The sequence below is a fragment of the Ochotona princeps genome, chromosome 9 (assembly GCF_030435755.1).
Source record: "Ochotona princeps isolate mOchPri1 chromosome 9, mOchPri1.hap1, whole genome shotgun sequence".
Classification (NCBI taxonomy): domain Eukaryota; kingdom Metazoa; phylum Chordata; class Mammalia; order Lagomorpha; family Ochotonidae; genus Ochotona; species Ochotona princeps.
In genome coordinates this window covers 70774944-70795678 of record NC_080840.1, presented here as the reverse complement: position 1 = coordinate 70795678, position 20735 = coordinate 70774944, and the positions used below count along the sequence as shown (strand labels likewise).

Here is a 20735-nt window from a genome sequence, read left to right as displayed (position 1 = left end):
CCTGGATTGTGAAATGAAGAGATAAATCAACAGAACTGATGAAGAAAATCTATTCTTTCGTTACACATTAAAAGGCTTAATTCACCACTGACATAGTATGCCTGTGAAAATTATACTAAGCAAAATATTTTAAGTAAACAAAGCAATCAATAGAAGTTAGTTCACAATACTGAGAAATAGTAGAATTTTATGAGTTGAAAAGATTAATTGATAGGAAATGTAATAAATCATCCCAACTAAACAAAGTATCAACAAGAAGAATTTATTTCTATAAAGGCAAATTGGAAAAAGACAAAGTAGTAAAAAAAAAGACTGTAAGAATTTATAAATTTGTGAGAAATTATTCTTCAACTTTTTAGAATAACTAATCTACAAATACTATCCTAAATAAAGAGATGTGAGAAGTTTCTTCCAGATACATCATTTATCCTAAAGCATGATGATGAAAGTAGTAAAAAAGAAATAAAAATGCAGAAGTCTTAAATAAAATGAAAACACTAGCATGAAGGTAAATATTAACGAAAACTCTGTGGAATTGCAGCTGACCTAATGGAAAAGGTCTGAGGTACACTAGGATGCCGTTGAAATCTCCCTCATTCTCCATCCAAGTGAAGTTGTGCTTCTAGCTCCAACATCCCGCACTGTACATTCTTGAAGCCAGTAAATCACACAGGTCACACACATGTGAGACTGAATGCAGTCCTAGATTCTTGGTTTTAACCAAGCCCAACCACAGCTATTGTAGATATTTGGGATATAACTCTCTTTGAAAGATCTGTGTCTTTTTCTTTGCTTTTAAAGTAAAACAAAAACAAGAAAAATTCCAAAAAGCGTAATATTAAGAATAATATATTTCTATATAATAGTTTCAGGACAACATTATCATTCTAGCAATATAATTTAGCATTCAATTATTAACTTTAATCCTATTACAAAGCCTCACATTATATTTAAAAAATTAAATGTGCTTGACTTATCCAAGCAATGAAGTGCCACTTATTTCCTGGTAGACCTTGAATGACAGTGAAAAATAATTTATCATTGAATAGAGGTTTCAAATAGATCTTTCTGTTCATGAAATATAAAGAGCTCTATGAAAATGAACCTGTAAAATCAAATTTTTTTTTTTCCCGGCGGCATGGCCTAGCGGCTAAAGTCCTCGCCTTGAAAGCCCCGGGATCTCACATGGTCGCCGGTTCTAATCCCGGCAGCTCCACTTCCTGTCCAGCTCCCTGCTTGTGGCCTGGGAAAGTAGTTGAGGATGGCCCAATGCATTGGGACCCTGCACCCGCGTGGGAGACCCTGAAGAGGTTCCAGGTTCCCGGCTTCGGATCGGCATGCATCGGCCCGTTGCGGCTCACTTGGGGAGTGAATCATCGGACGGAACATCTTCCTCTCTGTCTCTCCTCCTCTGTGTATATCTGGCTGTAATAAAATGAATAAAAAAGAATTTAAAAAAAAAATTCAAATTTTTATAAGCTTTTATACTTTTCTATGTAAATTTCACTTGATTAGCAAATTTAGCAAGCTCTGTGGGTCTTCCCATTTTATCATTATATTCAGCAGGTGTTTCCCAAATTTTCTGGCCTATTACACTGCTAACAGAGTTAATATAAAACTTCCAGCTGTATATTCATACAGACTCCCTAGTCCATTTGTATACTGTGAGTTGTTAAATGCCAAATAGTATTAATTTCATATTACTGTATGCAAAATAATATTTTATTTTCAATGATGTTAGGGAATCTATTGCACCTTTGTCTTACATATTTGCTTTATATTAGATCAAATGTTTCTGTGGTAAATATGGCTCTGAAAGTACTCAGAGAGTTCATACCTGTTTAAAATTTATGTTATTCAAGGTCAGTTGCCCTGAAGAAGACTTTGAAATATGTATTTCCACAGGTGAGGGAAAAAATCATGATTTATGAACATTCTTGATAGTGCTGCATTTTATTTATCAATTTGATATTTAACATCTTTTGTTTTCATTTACACGTTGTATTATTGCAAGGGTGACTAAGTTTTGTGTTTTAGGTGGTATTAGTTGCTTATTGCTGATTATTTTGATTTGTAAAAGTTCTTTGCTACTAAAGGTATTCATTTTCATGAATTTGATCAAAATTATCCAAGGTGTTATTTTACCTTAGTTTTGATTTTGAGTGTATGTAGGAAAATGCTGTTTATATCTATCTACTTCTATTTTTTAAAAAAGATTTATTTTACTTGCAAGGCAGAGTTAGAGAGCAGAGAGAGAAAAAGAGAGAGATCTTCAATCCACTTGTTCGTTCTCCAAATAGTGTCAAAGGCCAGGCCTGGGTAGATCCAAAGCTAGCCATAAAGAGAATACTGGATAGAAATTGGGCAGCCAGGACTGGAACTTGCACTTATATGGGATGCCAGAGGCCCGAGCAGCACTTAGCTTGCAATGCCACCATGCAGACCCTATCTCTATTTCAAACTTACTTTTTTTTTTAATTTCCCCAAATTATGCCAATATCCATCTACATATTCTGGCATTTTAACAATTAAATCTAAAGAATTTATGCATTTTACTTTATTCCTACTACAATGTTGCTGATTCCAGATATTTGCCAGTTTTTATAAAAGTTTCATTTTCCCTTATGCTTTGTTCCATGTTTGATGTAGCTTCGATATGCTGAAATCTTTTGTTTTCTCTTTTGTTACACCACTGAGTAGGGGTAATACAAATGACAGTGATGTGAACAATTTTGACAGGCATGCACTTTTGGTAGCAGTGACAAACAAATCTTCATTGTCTGGAGGAGAACGTCTGTGTTTTGTTACCCCTGGCTGAAAGTTCTTGTCGTTACTAAATGTATAGTGATATAATCATAGGGTGATTTAAATCACATTTCATCAAATATTCTAATGAGAACAAGGGGATTGATTTACAAGTTTTTTAAGACAGCAAAACATATGGTTGACTAATCAAAAATGTACAGGCTACTGATAAATCAAAATAAATGTCACAACCTCCAGGGAAGTAAACTGCAATGTAGCAACCTTAAGGAACATGAAGCTGATTTTCAAATTTTTCAGTAGACCTTGTAGATATTCAAATATGGAAGAGCACAGTCAATTATTTTTGGTACTGTCCTGGAGTCTGAATTTGCAGCTGTCTTTTTTCCTGCAACATGTGAATCAGCACACACAACCCTTCTGATACACTAAAGGTAGAGAATTCTGTGTTTGCAACCAAGACAGAAAATTATTTCCACCTATTTTAGCCAAACATGAAAATAAACTTCCAATATGCCATTTGACACACCAGCAGTTATGGAAAACTGAATACAATTTTGTCAGGAATGGCACCAAGGTCAGTTGCTATGTGTGGCTGTTAGGCAGGGAGCAAATCTGTTAGGCTGATACTTCTCGTGTGGTAAAACATTGATGAATTAAATGTTCATTCCAAATGTGATAGGGTGGGAGGTAACACAAAGGTCATATCACGGATAGCAAAGTTTATTTTTTACATCTTGTTCTAGTCATACGATTACAGAATATTTTACATGTTTTTACCCAACAAGCCTTTTGGAGTGTCTTTTATTTTTATTATTTTTTTTTTCACTTTCTTTTTTTTAATTTTTTAAATTTTTTATATATATATATTTTTTATTAATTATTATGCATTATGTGACAGATTCATAGGCTCTGGGAATCCCCCCACCCCTCCCCCTCCCTTCCCCCCTGGTGGATTCCTCCACCTTGATGCACTATTACAGTTCAAATTCCATCAAGATTCTTTCCTTGCAAACATATACCAAGCATAGAGTCCAGCTACTTATTGTCCAGATGGGTTGAACAGCTTCTTGGGGAGACCATTTCTGGTCCAAAGTTAGAGCTGGTAGAATATCATCCCAGTCAATTAAGAGTCCCAATATAACATCAACAGCAATTTGTAACATTATGGAATTGACATGGTTTTGAGTAACCAGTATGTTAAAAAAAAAAAAAAAAAGCAAGTTCATAACCACAACCTATGATTTGCTCATTGACAATTCAATTTTAGTTTGTACACAGGACCGGCTGCTATATACCTTAAAATGGCTATGAGGTACCATTCAGCTGTCTCTTGTCTATTTCATTTTAGTATTTAGCCATTTGTTGTGTTGAAGTATAATTTTGCTGATCTTGGCAGATTTTGGGATAATCTAGACTGGCTTGTAACTCTAACAAGACATTTGTCAACAATTAAGGTGCAGAACATTTTTTTTTGGGGGGGGGTGTGCAGGAAAGTCCCCAACACCACGGTGAAGAGTGACTAATCTTCATGTCCTACCCAGCGAGGCATGAGCCAATTGGAGTGTCTTTTAAACGTGCTACATTTGCAACATGCACAGACACACACACATGCACACACACACACACACAATCACACCCTTTCTCTCTCTCTCTTTCTACACTATACGTGGATCTTTTGGTTTATTGAATTACCTCAATTTAAATATTAAGAACAACATGTTACCAAAAACAAAACAAAACAAAACAAAAAAAGAATAACATGTTACCATACATCTTGTGCTTTGTGTAAATTTTTATTTAATTTAACTTCTTCTGTAAGGGGTTTCTTTGATAGCCTCAATGTTCTGATCTGCAAACAGCAACTTTTTTTCTCCAGCTTTTAGGTTTCTGAAAATCCAATTATTTTCTTTTTCTTTTTCTTTTTTTTGTTGAAAGAAATGAATGCAGAATTATAGACTGACATTTTGAAAGGTTTCAGTGCCTCAATAAAATACTTGTCTACAAGTTTCAACTTGTCCTGTTTAATAAGATGAATAAAATGAGTGCCACTTAGCAAAGCAAAAAGAAAATATATGCAAATAATCATATAAAATATATTAATGTAACATTTAAAAGACACATTGGGTACATTATAAGATAAAAGGTCTAGAAAAGTATTCAACTAACTTGCTTGGTCAACTGACATATGATCATTCCACTAATAGGATTGAGAAACAAATACAAAGTAATGGATGTGAGGGCGATTAGGCTGCGACATCTGTCACCCCATTGATCGCCAGGGTTGATTCGGCTGATCTGGCTGGCTAGGCGGGTGTCCCCTTCCTCCCTCACTGCTCCATGTGCGTCCCTCCCGAAGCTGCGCGCTCGGTCGAAGAGGACGACCATTCCCGCTAGAGGAGGACCGGTCTTCGGTCAAGGGTATACGAGTAGCAGCGCTCCCCTGCTAGAACCTCCGAACAAGCTCTCAAATACGAAGTAATAAGTCTGCCGCAGTCAGAGTCATACGGACATAAACAGGATCATTTACAATATGCATATGTAAACTGTAATAATATCCATTTTGTCACTCTAATGAAGACATGCTATTTGATATAATGGCTTTCATATTGGGGACAGACTTGAATCTTCTCTGATTTACCAATTTTAATAGTTTATTGGTAATAAACCAACACACTTACTATTTCCTTTTTTTTTTTTACTTCTGGGCTAGTCTTACTCAAGACTAGCAGTCAACTTTATCATCCTCAAGTTCTGATGACAATGCGTTATTTGGCTACATCGTGGTAGCCTAGTAGCTAAAGTCCTCTCCTTGCATATGCCAGGATCCCATATGGATACCGGTTCATGTCCCTTCTAGCTTCCCTTCTAGCTCCCTGCTTGTAGCCTGGGAGAGCAGTCCAGGATGCCCCAAAGCCTTGAAACCCTGAACTTTCACGGGAGACCCAGAAGAGGCTCCTGGCTTTAAGTGGGCTCAGCTATGGCTGTTGTGGCCACCTGAGGAGTGATTCAACAGATGGAAGAGCTTTCTCTCTGTATCTTGTTCTCTCTGTGTGTCTGCATTTCTAATACATACTTACACACATACATAAACACATGCATACATAAATAAAAATAGACAAAAGCATATACTGCTGCAATAGAGATTGTGTCATTCTTCATTGCAACTCTGTTTTTAATACATTATCAGGTTCAACACAGGCCCAGTGAATTGCTGAATAGATAAAATAACACAAGTGATAAGGCCTGGCAGGGTAGCCTAGTGGCTAAAGCCCACACCTTACACTCACCAGGATCCCATATGAACACCGATTCTAATTCCAGCGGCCCCTCTTCCTGGATGGCCCAAATCCTTTGGGACCCTACACCCATATAGGCGATCCAGAGAGGCTCTGGGATCCTGGCTTCGGATTGAATCAGCTCCGGCTGTTGCAGCTGCTTGGGCTGTGAATCAATGGACGGAAGATCTTCCTCTCTGCCTCTCCTCCTCTCTGTATATCTGACTTTCCAACAAAAATAAAATAATGTTTTTTGAAAAAAGTGATGATGGGCCCGGCGGCGTGGCCTAGCGGCTAAAGTCCTCACCTTGAACGCCCCAGGATCCCATATAGGCGCCGGTTCTAATCCCAGCAGCTCCATTTCCGATCCAGCTCCCTGCTTGTGGCTTGGGAAAGCAGTCTAGGATGGCCCAAAGCTTTGGGACCCTGCACCCGTGTGGGAGACCTGGAGGAGGTTCCAGGTTCCTGGCTTCGGATCGGCGCGTATCGACCATTGCGGCTCACTTGGGGAGTGAATCATCGGACAGAAGATCCTCCTCTCTGTCTCTCCTCCTCTCTGTATATCTGACTGTAATAAAGTGAATAAATAAAAAAAAGTGATGTTTTCTCCAATACTCACTCTCTCTCTCTCTCTCTCTCTCTCTCTCTCTCTCTCTCTATATATATATATATATATATATATATATATAACTTTCGATTCTACTTTGTTTGAACTATAGAGTGAAGAATTTTGAAGTCCCTGGTGTAATTTTTGCAAATATTTAATTATTTATATGAAAGAGTCTCAGAGAAAGGGAGGAAAAGGCAAAGAGAGAGAGAGAATCCTCCAATGGCTGGTTTACTTGTCTGTAAAAGGCACAAACGGAGATGGGCCAGGCCAAAGCTGTGAACCAGGAGCTTCTTCCTGGTCCACCGCCTGGGCAGCAGGGACCTAAAGCTGGGCCATGTCCCACTGTTCTTGCCACGCCATTATCAGGACGCTGGATCAGAGGTGGAGACTCAGTTCCCACATGCGATGCTGATGTCACTGTTGGCAGTGTTAGCTCTACCGCTACCACAGTAGTTATTGCTTTGATCTATTTCTTTTTAATTATGCTGATGCCTCAAAATATTTATCTGAAAGAGTTATAGAAGGAAAGGGAGAAACAAAAAGTCTAGAAATATTCTATCCACAGGTTCACCACCCAAGGCGGCCACAATGTCCAGGACTGAATTAGGCTGAGGCCAGGATCTTCACACAGGTCTCTCAGGTGGGTAGCAAGGCCCGAATGCTTGGACATTTCCTTTGTTTTACCAGGCCATTAGCGAGCAGGATATGAAGAAAGCTATATGTTATGCCAGTGACAATAGATCATGGCTTTACTTGCTCTGCCACAATACCAGTCCCAATTCTGGCCGTCTTTGCGTCTTAACACTCTGACCTTAGAGGATGTACAGATTTTCAACTAGTGTGGTTTCAGCAGACTTTTATATTTTTGATGTGTGCTTCCTTTATATGTACTGCCGCTAATAGAAACAACACATTTCTCATGATTTGTATCCTGTGAGCTCATGTGTTTTTATTTTTCATATATTTATCTTATGCTTAATGTGCTTTCCTGTAAGCCTCACTTTCACCAGGCTTAATTTTTTTAATCCAGCTTGACATTTCCTGCCATTGTAATCCAAGTATTTTCTTTTATTGTATTTTAATGTAGCAAATGATAAGAATGACTTTGCTTATCATTTTGTGGCTTGTTTTCTAACACTTCCATTTTCCATTTTGCTTTATTCTGTATCACTAACTTTTTGATTAAGTAATTTAATAAAATTTTGATCTTTTCAGCTGGTCATTTGATGCATTTCTCTAATGTGTGAACTAAATTTGTATAAATATAGTTATGTAAATATGAGCATAAGTTTCTTTGGTGTGCTTGAAATCATACATAATTTACCACTTGTAAACATATTTTTCAAGATGCTCATAAACATTTTTCCCCTAAGAGTTCAAAATTATATATTGCCCTCAAATCCTGAAAAATTGTGAGCATGTAATCCCATCTCCTGATAGTTACAAGTTGTGAGAATTCATTTGCTAATGTGGTGATAAATACATGGTTACCTTTGTCAGCAGAGTTGAACGACTGCTGAATCCTCATGTAATAATTAACTTGCCTAGCTCGTGATGTATTATATGATATGACTCTGAAGCTTAGTAGGTAGAACTGATATTACAATTGTCAGCCAAGAATATAACAATAACAATACTAAAGTTGTTATTTAATAAACATATACAAAACATAAAGATCTATATTAGTTATTATTATTATTATTATTACTATTATTAGTATTGCTGCTGCTCTTGTGCCCCAGGCTGCATATAAACCTGTAATGCAGGACACATTGAGCATCAACTGAGCATGGATTTTTTTTATTGCATCACTGTAGCAGATTGATGAGCTCATGCACACCTAGCATAAGGCAACTACAAGTCCTAGTGCAGATAAAGACCACCTATCTGTAACAGAAAAAGGTCACAAGATGTACCATCTGTGAACAGGAGACAGACCACAAAGGTAGCAAGAGTGACATCTGGCAAAGGCAGAATAAGACTTGCTACTCTTCCTTTTTTCAGTTTGCCATTGGTATTGAGCTTATTGAGCTTATTAAGATATTTACTTAAGCTAGGTGGTATCCAGCACTTTTTTTTCTCAATAATGTCTTTTCAAAGATGTCTTACACAAAGGTTTTGTTTTGATCTTGAGGTTATAATACTCAATATAAATTTACTTTATGTATTTATTTTAAAGATTTGTGGGGCCAACATTGTAATAGGTCAGGTTGGTACACTTTCTGTAATGCCAGCATTCTCTGTTGGCTCTGGTCCTGGGTGCTCTGCTTTTGATTCAGTTCCCTGCTGATGTGCCTACAAGGGCAGTGGGAAACGGCCTAGATGTTTGTGTCCCTGCTATCTGTGTGAAAGAGCTGGATGAAATTCTGGGCTTTTGGTTTAACCTGACCTGATCCTGCCTATTGCAGCCATTTGGAGAGTAAAGAGACATGTAGAGAACTGATCTCTCTTCTTTCAAAACAGATTGCACATAGACATCTTAGCAATTGCAATATTAATCTTGAGCATATTGTGTCTAAACTGGTACAAGTATATTTACTATTTGACATATAAATAAATACATATATGTATCACATATAGCTACTTTTCTTATTAATCAGTTTGGTTTTATGCTAAATATTTCATCACTAGTTTATGAAGACTAAAATTCACTTTTATGATTGTTGCTTTAATCATTATTTTAAACCAAAGCTTTTTGCAATACACACACACGTATATATATTCATATATATAGTATACTATATAGTAGGACTATGAATAGAGTTATTCAAATGGGCAATATGCAAAATATCTAGATATAATTTTGTAAATAATGGCATTCTGTCCTCAGCTAATATTGCCTTAATATCTTACATCTAACTAGCTTTACACTTTTGTTGTGTATCTGTGTATATTGGGTCTCTTTATTAAATGAAGTACATTTATCTATGTAACTTATTTGAAATATAGAGGAAGGGAGGAAAGAGAAAGGGAAGAATGGAAATGTAGGGAGAGGGAGATATGGAGATCACAATGACACATTTACTCTCCAAATGACAAGCATAACCTAGTTGCACTAAGCCAAATCTAGAAACTAAGAATCCAATCTAGATCCATCTCCTGGGCTTCAAGGAACCACCTCCCTGAGCCATCACCTGCAATCCTGCAGATTCCCATTGTAGCACACTATCCAGAGGCTAGAATCAAGAACAGAGTCAGGAATTAAACCTGGATACAAAGAAATGGGATGTGGCAGTCCAGAGCAGCATCTTAACCATTGCAACAAACACCCATCTGCATTCTATCTTATCATGTAGTTATCACAAAATTGTCGTTTCTTTTTATCTTTAAGCTTATAGCTGGTGATAGATTATATATATTTATTTATATATATTTATATGGATATGTATGTGTTTATATTTCTTAAAGTTATCTTTAAACTGTCAGTGCTCCAAACTTCTGAATGAAAGACTATCTGGACTGTGAGATAAAAAACTGCTTAACTCTGATCCCATGATTTCTATTTTTACAACAAAATGTAACATTAATTAATTGTGCGTATTATATCAGTCTTTAAAAACTCAATATTATTTTCTCCTGAGGTTATACATAAATGAAATGAAAACTAGTAGCATATTATTTTCTAACCTATGTGGGATATAGTCTCAGCGAAAGATTTCCTCTCAAAAATCTCTGTAAATAAGGGATCCTTCTCAGACTAATCATATTTGCCATGTCAGATCAGCTCTCTATAGGATTAAAAGGTTTACTGAAAATAAAGTCATTTATTGCCCAGCAGTCATGGGTCTCAGAATTCAGCACTTAGAATTTGTTCAAAGTTATACAGGTTGACATTAACCTCAAGATGTATTAAAGCACTTGTCAGAGATTTGTCACTGTGAGTAAGTGCACTATTAGGGTGTAAAGATAACGACAGTGATTTATTGGTAGGGAGTCAACCTGGGAAATGATCCTTTCCTGACTTCTTGTCTTTGATTCTTGAGTTTCTAAGTGACCCCAATAACTGATATCTTTACACATAGAAACATAACCTGCAGTACAAAAATGGCACATCTTTGTATAGAATCTAAATTATTTTTCTATATTTATCCACACTGCAATAAATTCACCATTTGATTAGTTTATGGTTCTATAAATGACAGTATTGTTAAATTTAAAACTATTAAAAACTGACAAGTTTTGGACAAATTATACCACTCTTTGGGGAAATTATTTGGAATAAAATCTTTTCATCTGACATATATGAAAGTATAATCAGAAAATTAAACTTGTGCTTACAAATCATTTGAGAATGGGGTCACAGGAATCATTGTATATCGTGTGTGTGTATTTGAGTGTATGTATATTTCTGCTGAGTGTGTATGTCTGTGTATCTTGTGTGTGTGTGTGTATTTGTGTGTGTGTGTGTGCATTTTGCTTTTAATTGGGTAAAGGCTTCTAGAGGCTTCTTTAGCATAAATCATAAAAAAGTTTCCTTTTTCTTTCCTCTGAGTAAAATTTTCAGGTTCTTATAATAATGTGAAAGTTTTTCTATCTGATATTTTGAAATTTACCTCTCTAACCTTTTGTTAATCTTTTGGATATTTTCATAACAGCACAAGATAATTCATATGAGAAATACACGAAAGTTCCAGTGCATTTTCTTTCTAATATGTATCTTTCTCAAAGTATCTTTATACTTGCTTGCTTCTTATCATCGATCAAAATGTAAACAGCATAATAGAAATAACATTTCTTTATTAATATATTTCTCTTGTGAGCAGCGGTTATGTTAATTTGAAATGAGTTGTTACATAATGAATGAGTATAATTAACATTGTTTTATTTTCAAAGAGTGATGTTACCTTTAGAATTTTATCTACATTAGTGCCTAGAAAAAAGATTTTTCAAGGTCATGCAAGGTATAAGCAATGAGAAAAATGTAAATGGGAGAAATAAAAACTAAGTTTCCTGCAAATTAAATTACATTTTAGTTCTTGCAGAAACTATCATTTACTCACTTTTATTCAGCCTACATCTTCTCAAGCTCCCCCAACCAAAATAAATCTCTATTTTAATATAATAAATCCTAAGTACTTTACTCAAAATGGCTTGAAAATATTTATTTATTTATTTGAAAGGCAGACTGAAACAGCAAGGGAGAGAGTGAGAGAGATAAATTGATTTTCCATTAATTTCCTCATTCCCCAAAATAACCAAAGCCAGGCTCTGAGAACTCCATTGGCAGCAGGGATGCAAGAACTTGGGCCACTGTCTGCTGAGTGCCCAGACACATTAGCAGGGAGCTGAACCAGAATGGAAGCATCTGGATCTAAACAAGCATTGTCACATGGCGTGTTTACTTTAAAAGTAATAACTTAAAGAGCTGTGCCACAATGCTTGTCACTGCTTAAATCTTTTCTAAGTGCACATCAGCCCATAAGTCATTAAGATGCCACAATCTAAATTTCGATTTTAATATATTTATCATATGAATGATAGTATGCCTTCTTATAAATGAAAAGTTGCTATGTTAGTATTTGTATATGTTTATAATATTTAAAGTGTGTATTTAAAATTATATCTATATATTTGAAATTGAAAAAATATTAATGAGGGTCAGTGCTATATTGTAGTAGGCAAAGCTACCACCTGTGCCAAAATGCCCCACAGCAGTACTAGCTTGATCCCAGCTCTCCATGCTGGATCTGGCTTCCTGCTCAAGCAACAGAGGATGGCCCAAGTCCCCACGTGGGAGAACCAGAAGGTACTCCTGGCTTCAGATCTATCCAGCTTTGATATGTGGGCATGAGCCTCCAGATGGAAGATTCTCTCTGCTTCTCTCTCTTTCACTTGACTTGACTTCACAAATGATAACTCTCTCTCTCTCTCTCTCTGGCTGTGCTTTTTAAATAAGTTTTTTGAAAAAGTAGTTAATAAATGTCCTAAAAGTGACAATTTAGAATCTAGAAACCAAGAGTGGTGTGTCAAGCAAATCCTATTTTATATCCTTTAACAAAATATTAAGATGATAACTAAATATTAGAATAACAACTAAAATCCCCTGCTTTTCCTACTTTTGAGAGTACAAGGGAAAAATCTAATAAATGCAATCTGTAACCTTGCACCATAAGGATTTTCTACATTTATTTAATAGTTGAAAACATTTCACGTGTGACACTGTTTTATACTCAAAGCAAGAGTGGCTTTGTTATTTATCCCAGGATATCCAAACCATGAACTCCATGGTAAGGGTGAACTTCACAGCATCCTTTAATTTCAGTTTACTCAATTTGTAAAATGAGTATTGTAGCTGGTGACTCAATGAGTTTGATGTGACCAAATGACCTTATGCACCTGATATAAAATAATGGTGTAGACCGCTAATAAATATTACCTAGTGCATATTAATTAAAAATAACACAAGTAGACTAATAGCTAGTGAGTAAATGAGCAATAATCAACAAACAACAGTGGACCAATGTAGTTTTATAGATTGGTCTTCCTTATGAGGCTTTTGGGCTGTACATTAACTCAGGGAGACAGAATCTATAGAATAAATTATGTTATCCTTGCAAGCTTGATCGAAGGCTGCTGATTACTTATGTATATATAGTTTGTGACAGATGAAATTTTCTTGCACATGACTTAAATCAGTTCTCTAAAGTCACATTATTTAGAATATTTGACAGTGAACAGGTAATACACACCCTAAGGCATAAGTATCATATGCTGGAACTAGAAACTTTGAGATGAAAGGTTTCATATCTCATTCCTAATCCCTGGAGCTATTTTGTCTTCAGCCAAATCATGAATAATATATATATATCTCCCTATGAGAAGCTAAAGACAAAAATACTGTTGTAAAATATAGCTGCTATCATAAATATTTTACATAATCATACCATGCTCATTACTATAAAATGGAATACTTTGGCCTTACTCCTATTATAAGATTGCCATTTAGTTCCATGCAACATCACAAACAGAATACATGCAATTATATCAGCATTATTGCAAATGATGATGTTATCCTATAGTAATACAAATTTCACTTTGTGTTTGTGCTATCAAACACATTTAAAAAATAAAATCCAGACTTCAGAAATTTAAATTTAAATAGGTGGACTTTCTTAATCATGATAAAATATTCCTCCTCTCCTGACATGTAACTGACTGATTAGGTATTAGAATATTGTATAGGAAAGTTACTTTTTTAAAGACTTTTAATTTTTATTGGAAATGCAAATATCAGAGAGGAGAGACAGAGAGGAAGATCTTCTGTCCAATGATTCACCACCCAAGTGGCCACAACGGCCAGAGCTGAGCCAATCCGAAGCCAGGAGCCAGGAGACAGGAGCCTCTTCCAGGCCTCCCTTTGGATGCAGGGTCTCAAGGCTTTGACCTGTCCTCAACTGCTTTCCCAGGCCACAAGCAGGGAGCTGGATGGGAAGTGGGGCCACCAGGATCAGAACTGGTGCCCATACGGGATACCCGTGTGTTCAGCGTGAGTACGTCAGCCGCTAGGCTACCATGCTGGGCCCTAGAAAAGCTACTTTCAAAAAAATATACCATTGAATGCACAATCATTAATATCATTTCATAGCCATAAGTATTTAGATATAATAGCCACTGTTATATTTTTAGGCTTAAATTGCATTCTTGTATATTCATCTCTTCTTAGTACTTCATGTTTCAAAAATGTGAACAAAGATAAAGGGGAAAACAACTTGGCAATGATAAATGCAGGCATGTGTCTCATTATCGATCATGGCTATGTCTAGACTAGAAATAGAAAGGAAAATGTTCTACATGAAAGCTCTCAAATGAACCCTGGATGAGTTGGAAGTACATTATCCAAGAAGACTTGAACCTATAGAGACCAAATGAAGGAAGATAAATTCCTGTATAAAATTAACCTGAGTCCTAAAATATTTTTGGTAAATATTTTGAGATGTAAATATTTCTTTATTATCTGACATTATTTTAGCCTCATTTTCTTGCTTATAGTCTGTGAAAGCATAGGAAGATGACTGAGGAACCCAAAATAAAAAAATGTTTTTTTCTGGTTCACCATCTGAAATGGGAAATATATATATATATATAAAAGTTGATGGGTACCACAAAATACATGAATAGATTTATTATGAAAAGTAGTGTACTAAATTTGGCACTACTTGCAGCAAATTCAGAATTAAGCCGAAATGTTCAAGCCAGTTTGAAGAGCCATTAAAAAAAGTCTGCCAATGCCAAGAAAGTTTCATTAGGGGGTACAATGTCAGTTCACTGAACGGAATGATCCCGAGTTGGTTCTTAGTGAGAGTAAGAGCTCCGATTTTCTCATAGCTGAGAAATGTGGAAAAAGGTCATAGTCTGGTAGGTTTTGTAAAGCTTCCCACAATGGCCTGAACAGAAATCTTACTTAGGAAAGGTTACATTGCTTATGAATGGTTATGTTTCTGTTGATAGTCACAGTGAAAAATTCAGAATGGCATATATTTTCTTCTCTTAACCAGGAGAGAGAGAGAGAGAGAGAGAAGAGAGAGAGAAGGAGAGAGAGAGTATAATTATATGCAATTTAGGAATCACAGCAATCAATTTTGAAATTTAGGCTTCAAGGCTCTCTCTCATTTGTTTTTCTCTGGGTTTTCATATGGTAGTGTTTCTTGGGACAGACAGGAGGGTCTGCTTACTCGGTGTCTGCTTTTAGTGTGATTGCATTTCCTGTTTGCACATATTTACCAAAAGCATTGTTCTATGAATATGATCCACTTGTTCACTTTTTCTTTCCATTTGAGAGAAAGGATATTAACGAAAAACAAAGCTTATTTTTCTTTGAGGAGACAGTGTATATGTTTGATTTTAACTCTGGTTTTGTTTTGAACTATTTGCTGTTCTTCTCGCTCCTCCTTGTCAGTCTCCAATATTGGTGCTTTGTAACAGCCAACATCTCGCACACATGCTCTAGCATATTTGGAAAACAGAAAAGGAACGTTTGGTATTATTTTTGCTTTTCAGCAGTCACATGCAATAAATGAACTTCAGTAAACATGGAATTGCTCTTGGCAGTTGTGACACTTGCCTGTGGATTCATTTCCTAACTTCTGAGTAGCAGTAACAACTTCTGGATTTGCTAGTTCACAACCGAGTTGTTGATTCTAAAACACAGTACTGACTTTGACTTTTACTCCTCTCATTGCTTGGTAGAATTCATTTTCAATTCTTTATTTAAAATATTTTATTTTAATGGTAAGGTTGGTTTACACAGAGAAGGAGAGACAGGGAAAGATCTTCCATCCATTGTTTCACTGCTGAAATGACCACAAGGACTGAGAAAGAGCCACTCTGAATCTAGGAGCCAAGATCCTCTGGGTTTCCCACGCAGGTGTAGGATTCCAAGGCTTTAGGCCATTCCCTATTTCTTTCCTAAACCATAAATAGGGAGTTGGATCAGATGCTGAACAGCTGGGACATGAAGCAATGCACATATGGGATGCTGGTGCCGACAAAAGATTAATCTGTTGAGCCATTGCACTGGCCCCGATTCTTTATTAAGAATCAATTTATGTATTTGAAAGTCACAAAGAAAGAGAGTAGGAGAATCAGAGACGGAGACAAAATAGAAATCTTTAATCTGCTGGGTCACTCTCCAACTGAAAACAGTAGCTAGGGCTGAAGCAGGATAAACCAAGTACTGAGAATCCAACCTAGAATTTCACAAGGGTCACAGGGACCTCAATCAAGTACTCATACTGTTTCTACTATCTTTCCAGGCACATGAGCAAGAAGTTGGTTTGAAAACAGAACATCCCACATATTGAATAGGATGCTGAAATTGCAAGTGTCAGATTAACAAGCTGTAATGCAATGCCCTATATCTCAGAGATTTGAAAAGAACCAAATTTCTAATATTTCTGCTTTCTCTATGTAAGTGATTTCTGTTTTCCAAGACTGATTAGTTATTTTTCATACACTGTTCTGTAAAACACACTGTTGACGGCTGAATTTCATTGATTTCATCAGCCTTCATAGCTTCCTAAAGACTGTAAGAGATCTGAACTCAGTGTCCATGAATTTGCAGTATAGTGTAGCTCACATCCTGAATCTGGATTCACTAGGCCGTGTAATCTCACTTTCCTCTATGTGTAGACCAAGGGGCACAAATAATTCGTGAGTAGGAAGCAAGATCTCTTGTTATTATTTATTTTCTTACTAATGTACACATTCACAGACACATACAGTACACAAAGCAGCAACTCTTGTTGTTATTTTTTGCAAGCACACACATCCACACACACACATAGTACATGAACAGAAACATTATCTGTGGTATTAACTTCATGAAGTGGAGGCAGTTCGGTAAAGAATGTCTGACATGCTCTTAAGAGTTTTGCTGATAGGAGAAAAAAAATGCTAGAGAATAATTTATTCTGAAGACTTTGGGAGCTTATTTATGTTTTACCTAAGAATGTTACACACACCATGGTCTGTGTGTTCAGCGTGTGTGGATAATCCAAAATGATGCTGTGGGTCTATGCCAATGCCAATTCCAAGATGTCCTTTCCAGAAATTTGCTATCTTACAGGATATTATGTATACAAGAGATTCAAAAATTAGATTTAAATTGTTGCTCTACCAATTGTAATGTAACAATTCCCTATGCTTTCATGGGTATGGAAAAAAAAATAAAGACAGTTGACCGTTCTTTTTGATGGTTCTATTTGCTGTGCTAATTTTTATGTTTAGGAACATAAAAATTAGGTTTTTTATTTAAAATTTTTGTAATCACACTTTTACTTAACATTATGTGGGGTTTTGCTCTTAAAGTTTTCATTATGAATAACTGATTATGCATGCATATTTATGTATATGCTTTTCAGAATATTCAATTTTTAAACTTTATTTCCTTACCTATTCTTCAGCCAATAAACTGATACCACATAGAGAAACATCAGTAGCTTATGAGCATACTAGATGTAAGGAATCAAGTCCTAAAATAAGATCTCTTAAACACAGATATGTGTCAGTCTGAGAAGAATTATGGCACTGCTGTGATAAAGCTTTCATTAATGTCTGTACATATCATATATTTAAAAATGTGTAATGTTTCTTGTTGAAAAATCTTACTACACAGAAATTGCTATATTGATTTTCACTCTTCTATGGCAGTATATCCTGAATATGGAAATATTTTCATTGTGACAGATGAATCACTTTGGTTTATAAGACTTCTGTCAAAGGAAAAAAAAGAAATCAATAAACTTCAAGTAATAACAAACTGTTTAAGCAACATGAGATTCAAACGAAGAATATTTAAATACATATTATGAATTATACATTGGGTTTCTTCTCCCAAGTAAATTGATGAGCAGTAGTAGATTCTATTTTAAGGAGCATACAAAAATCTAAAATCAAAGTGAAATGTTCAACTAAACAAGAAAAAAACAATTTTTATTGCCTTCTGCACATACTTTTTTTCAATCAGTATCTAAACATCAGCTGTATATCAAATCCATTTCTATTTGTGAAGGCAACTATATATATTTTTTTATTTAGTATTCAGGCATTTCAAATATTCCTTTTTCCATTTCATAATTGCACAAAGCTTTATGACATTTATGATACCTTGTTAATACACTCAGTTCATTTTACTTTGGATGTGTCCATATTTTTACAGATCAGGACTCATTGATACAGCGTGGCTGTGTACTTGCTTGGCAATGGATGCTCAAAATCATGGCATGTATTGGATATTCCAGACTTGATGTTAGTCATTGCAAGTAAAATTATGAATAAATTCTTATCCTATCCTCTTAAGGATGATTAACAGTATTATGAATAAAAGCAGTATTTTTCATTAAATCATAGAATACCATAATCTGATCATCACTTTACAGTAAAAGTGAGGGGAAAAATGTTTGGCTTTAATTTTGCTACTTATTGAGTTATGGTTTAAAAATTACCATTTAGGGCCTGGGACAATGACCCAGTGGTGAAATTACTCACCTTGAATTTGCCAGGATCCATATCACTGCTGGGTCATGTCCTGGCTGTTCCACTTCCCATCCAGCTCTATGCTTGTGGCTTAAGAAAGCAGCAAAGGATGGTTCAAAGCTTTGGGGCTCTGTAACCACATGAGAGAACTGGAAGAGGCCCCAGGCTCCTGGCTTTGTATTGGCTCAACTCTGGCATCTGTGGCCATTTGGGGAGTGAATCAGCAGATGCAAGATGTTTCTCTGTGCCTCTCTTTTTCTTTGTAAATCTGCTTATCCAAGAAAAACAAATATTTTTTTAAATTGCCATTTAATATTGTTCTACATCCTTGTTAGTACTGTGATAAATAGCATGAACAACTGTGTAACTGTTCCTCAGAGCCTCCATGGTAGTTGGCTTAGAAGTGAGTTGAACCCCATTGCTTCTTTTACATGTTTATAGAACTCTGTTTTCCAGGTTATGTAGTGACAGAAACATAATAGTTTGGAAGGAAAAAAATCTCACACTAAAACAAATAGTAAGATGCTCTATATTTTTCCACATTGTTAATATCTATCTATCTATCTATCTATCTATCTATCTATCCTGTATGCTTCCCCCTACAATAAACAAGGTTTTTCTGTTTTTACCAAAGGTCAAACGTCACCCTTGACGCATGTGCACAATCCCATCATTTTCACTCTTGCTGTTACCATTGTATACTAAGTGCATTTTTGAAAAAAAATATGTATTTGTTATTGGAAAGTCAGATATACAGAGAGGAGGAGAGACAGAAAGATTTCCATCTGCTGGTTCACTCCTCAAGTGGTCACAATAGCCTGGGCTAAACTGAGCTCTAGCCAGGAGTCAGGAGTTTCTTCTGGGTCTCCCATATAGGGGCAGGGTCCCAGCATTTTGGGCTATCCTCGTTGCTTTGCCAGGCCACAGCAGGGAGCTGGATGGGAAGTGGAGCAGTCAGGTTATGAACCAGCACCTATCTGGGATCTTGCTGCATGCAAGGCAAGAAATTTAGCCACCAGGCTACCATGCTGGACAGTATGTAATGCATTTTTGCAATAATTACAATGAGAATTATTTCCATTAGTCCTTAAGGGCACAATATGCTTTTGTTGCACTGTTTTTATGAAAAAAAAGAATAAAATTAACACTCTACAACCACTGCTATGACCATGTTTTCTGCTTTGTTATTAAAGTGAAATTTCCTCAAGAAATACCTTTGATTGGTATATATTTGTTCTCCCCCCACATTCTTTATTGAAAATCTACTTCCATCAGACTCTACTTGATTTGCTTCTCAAAAAACCGCCCTGCCTGAGATCACTAACAGTGCACATACGCTTCCAAAGGAATGTCCAAATCTGTACGGTAAAAAAAAAAACCCTCCTACTTAATTCCTGAAAAGTATGATATACTGGGTGATTCTTCCCCCCTCCCGCCCCCTCTGGAAATTTTCGTTCATCTTGTTTCTCTCCTGATTCTTGAGCTTCCTAGATTTCATTTGCTGATGACTTTTGTGTTTCAGAATATCCATGCATTCTTATACCACATTTTCCTTTAAACCACAAATACCATGTACAAATGAGGGTTTTTTTCCCCAGTGTTTTGCTTCAGTACATGAGTGTTCTTGCTCTCCAAGCTTCTGCGTATAGTTAATGACTTTACAACCCCCTTCTTCTCTTGAATGTATTTCATAGGCAGGGCATGACTATCTTTCATTGTTCTCTGCTCATTTGATTTTTATCTCAGTATTTCAGTATGGCCACTTCTCTAATTATTCAGCCAGCAAAAGATAATCACTTTGATTTATTTTCTAGCTCATCCTTTCACACCTACCATCCATTAAAATTTTTGCTCCTAAGTAAAATGTTTATCTCAAGTCCATCTATTTTTCTTCATGTCTACTCCTGCTTACACACTATTTATCTTGAATGACCACAATAATCTCATCTTGATATCATCTCCCTGCCTCATCTTTGTCGATTTACAATTCTTTGTTTATAAGGCATTAGATGTGATACCTTAAAATATAAACCAAGGCAAAATTATAAGTTAATATTGTTTATTTCTGCCAGAAAATATACTTTAGGAGTGCAGGCATTTTCTGTCACATG

At 36.0% G+C, this 20735-nt stretch overlaps 1 long non-coding RNA gene across 1 annotated transcript in view; it reads left to right on the top strand.

Annotated features, from left to right (window-relative positions):
• Positions 1–20735, top strand: part of LOC131481106 (uncharacterized) — a 67658-nt gene that overhangs the window by 35831 nt on the left and 11092 nt on the right. The window contains exon 2 of the long non-coding RNA XR_009246040.1: positions 16404–16557. This is a non-coding gene — a long non-coding RNA (uncharacterized LOC131481106). The remainder of the gene's footprint in view (positions 1–16403; positions 16558–20735) is intronic.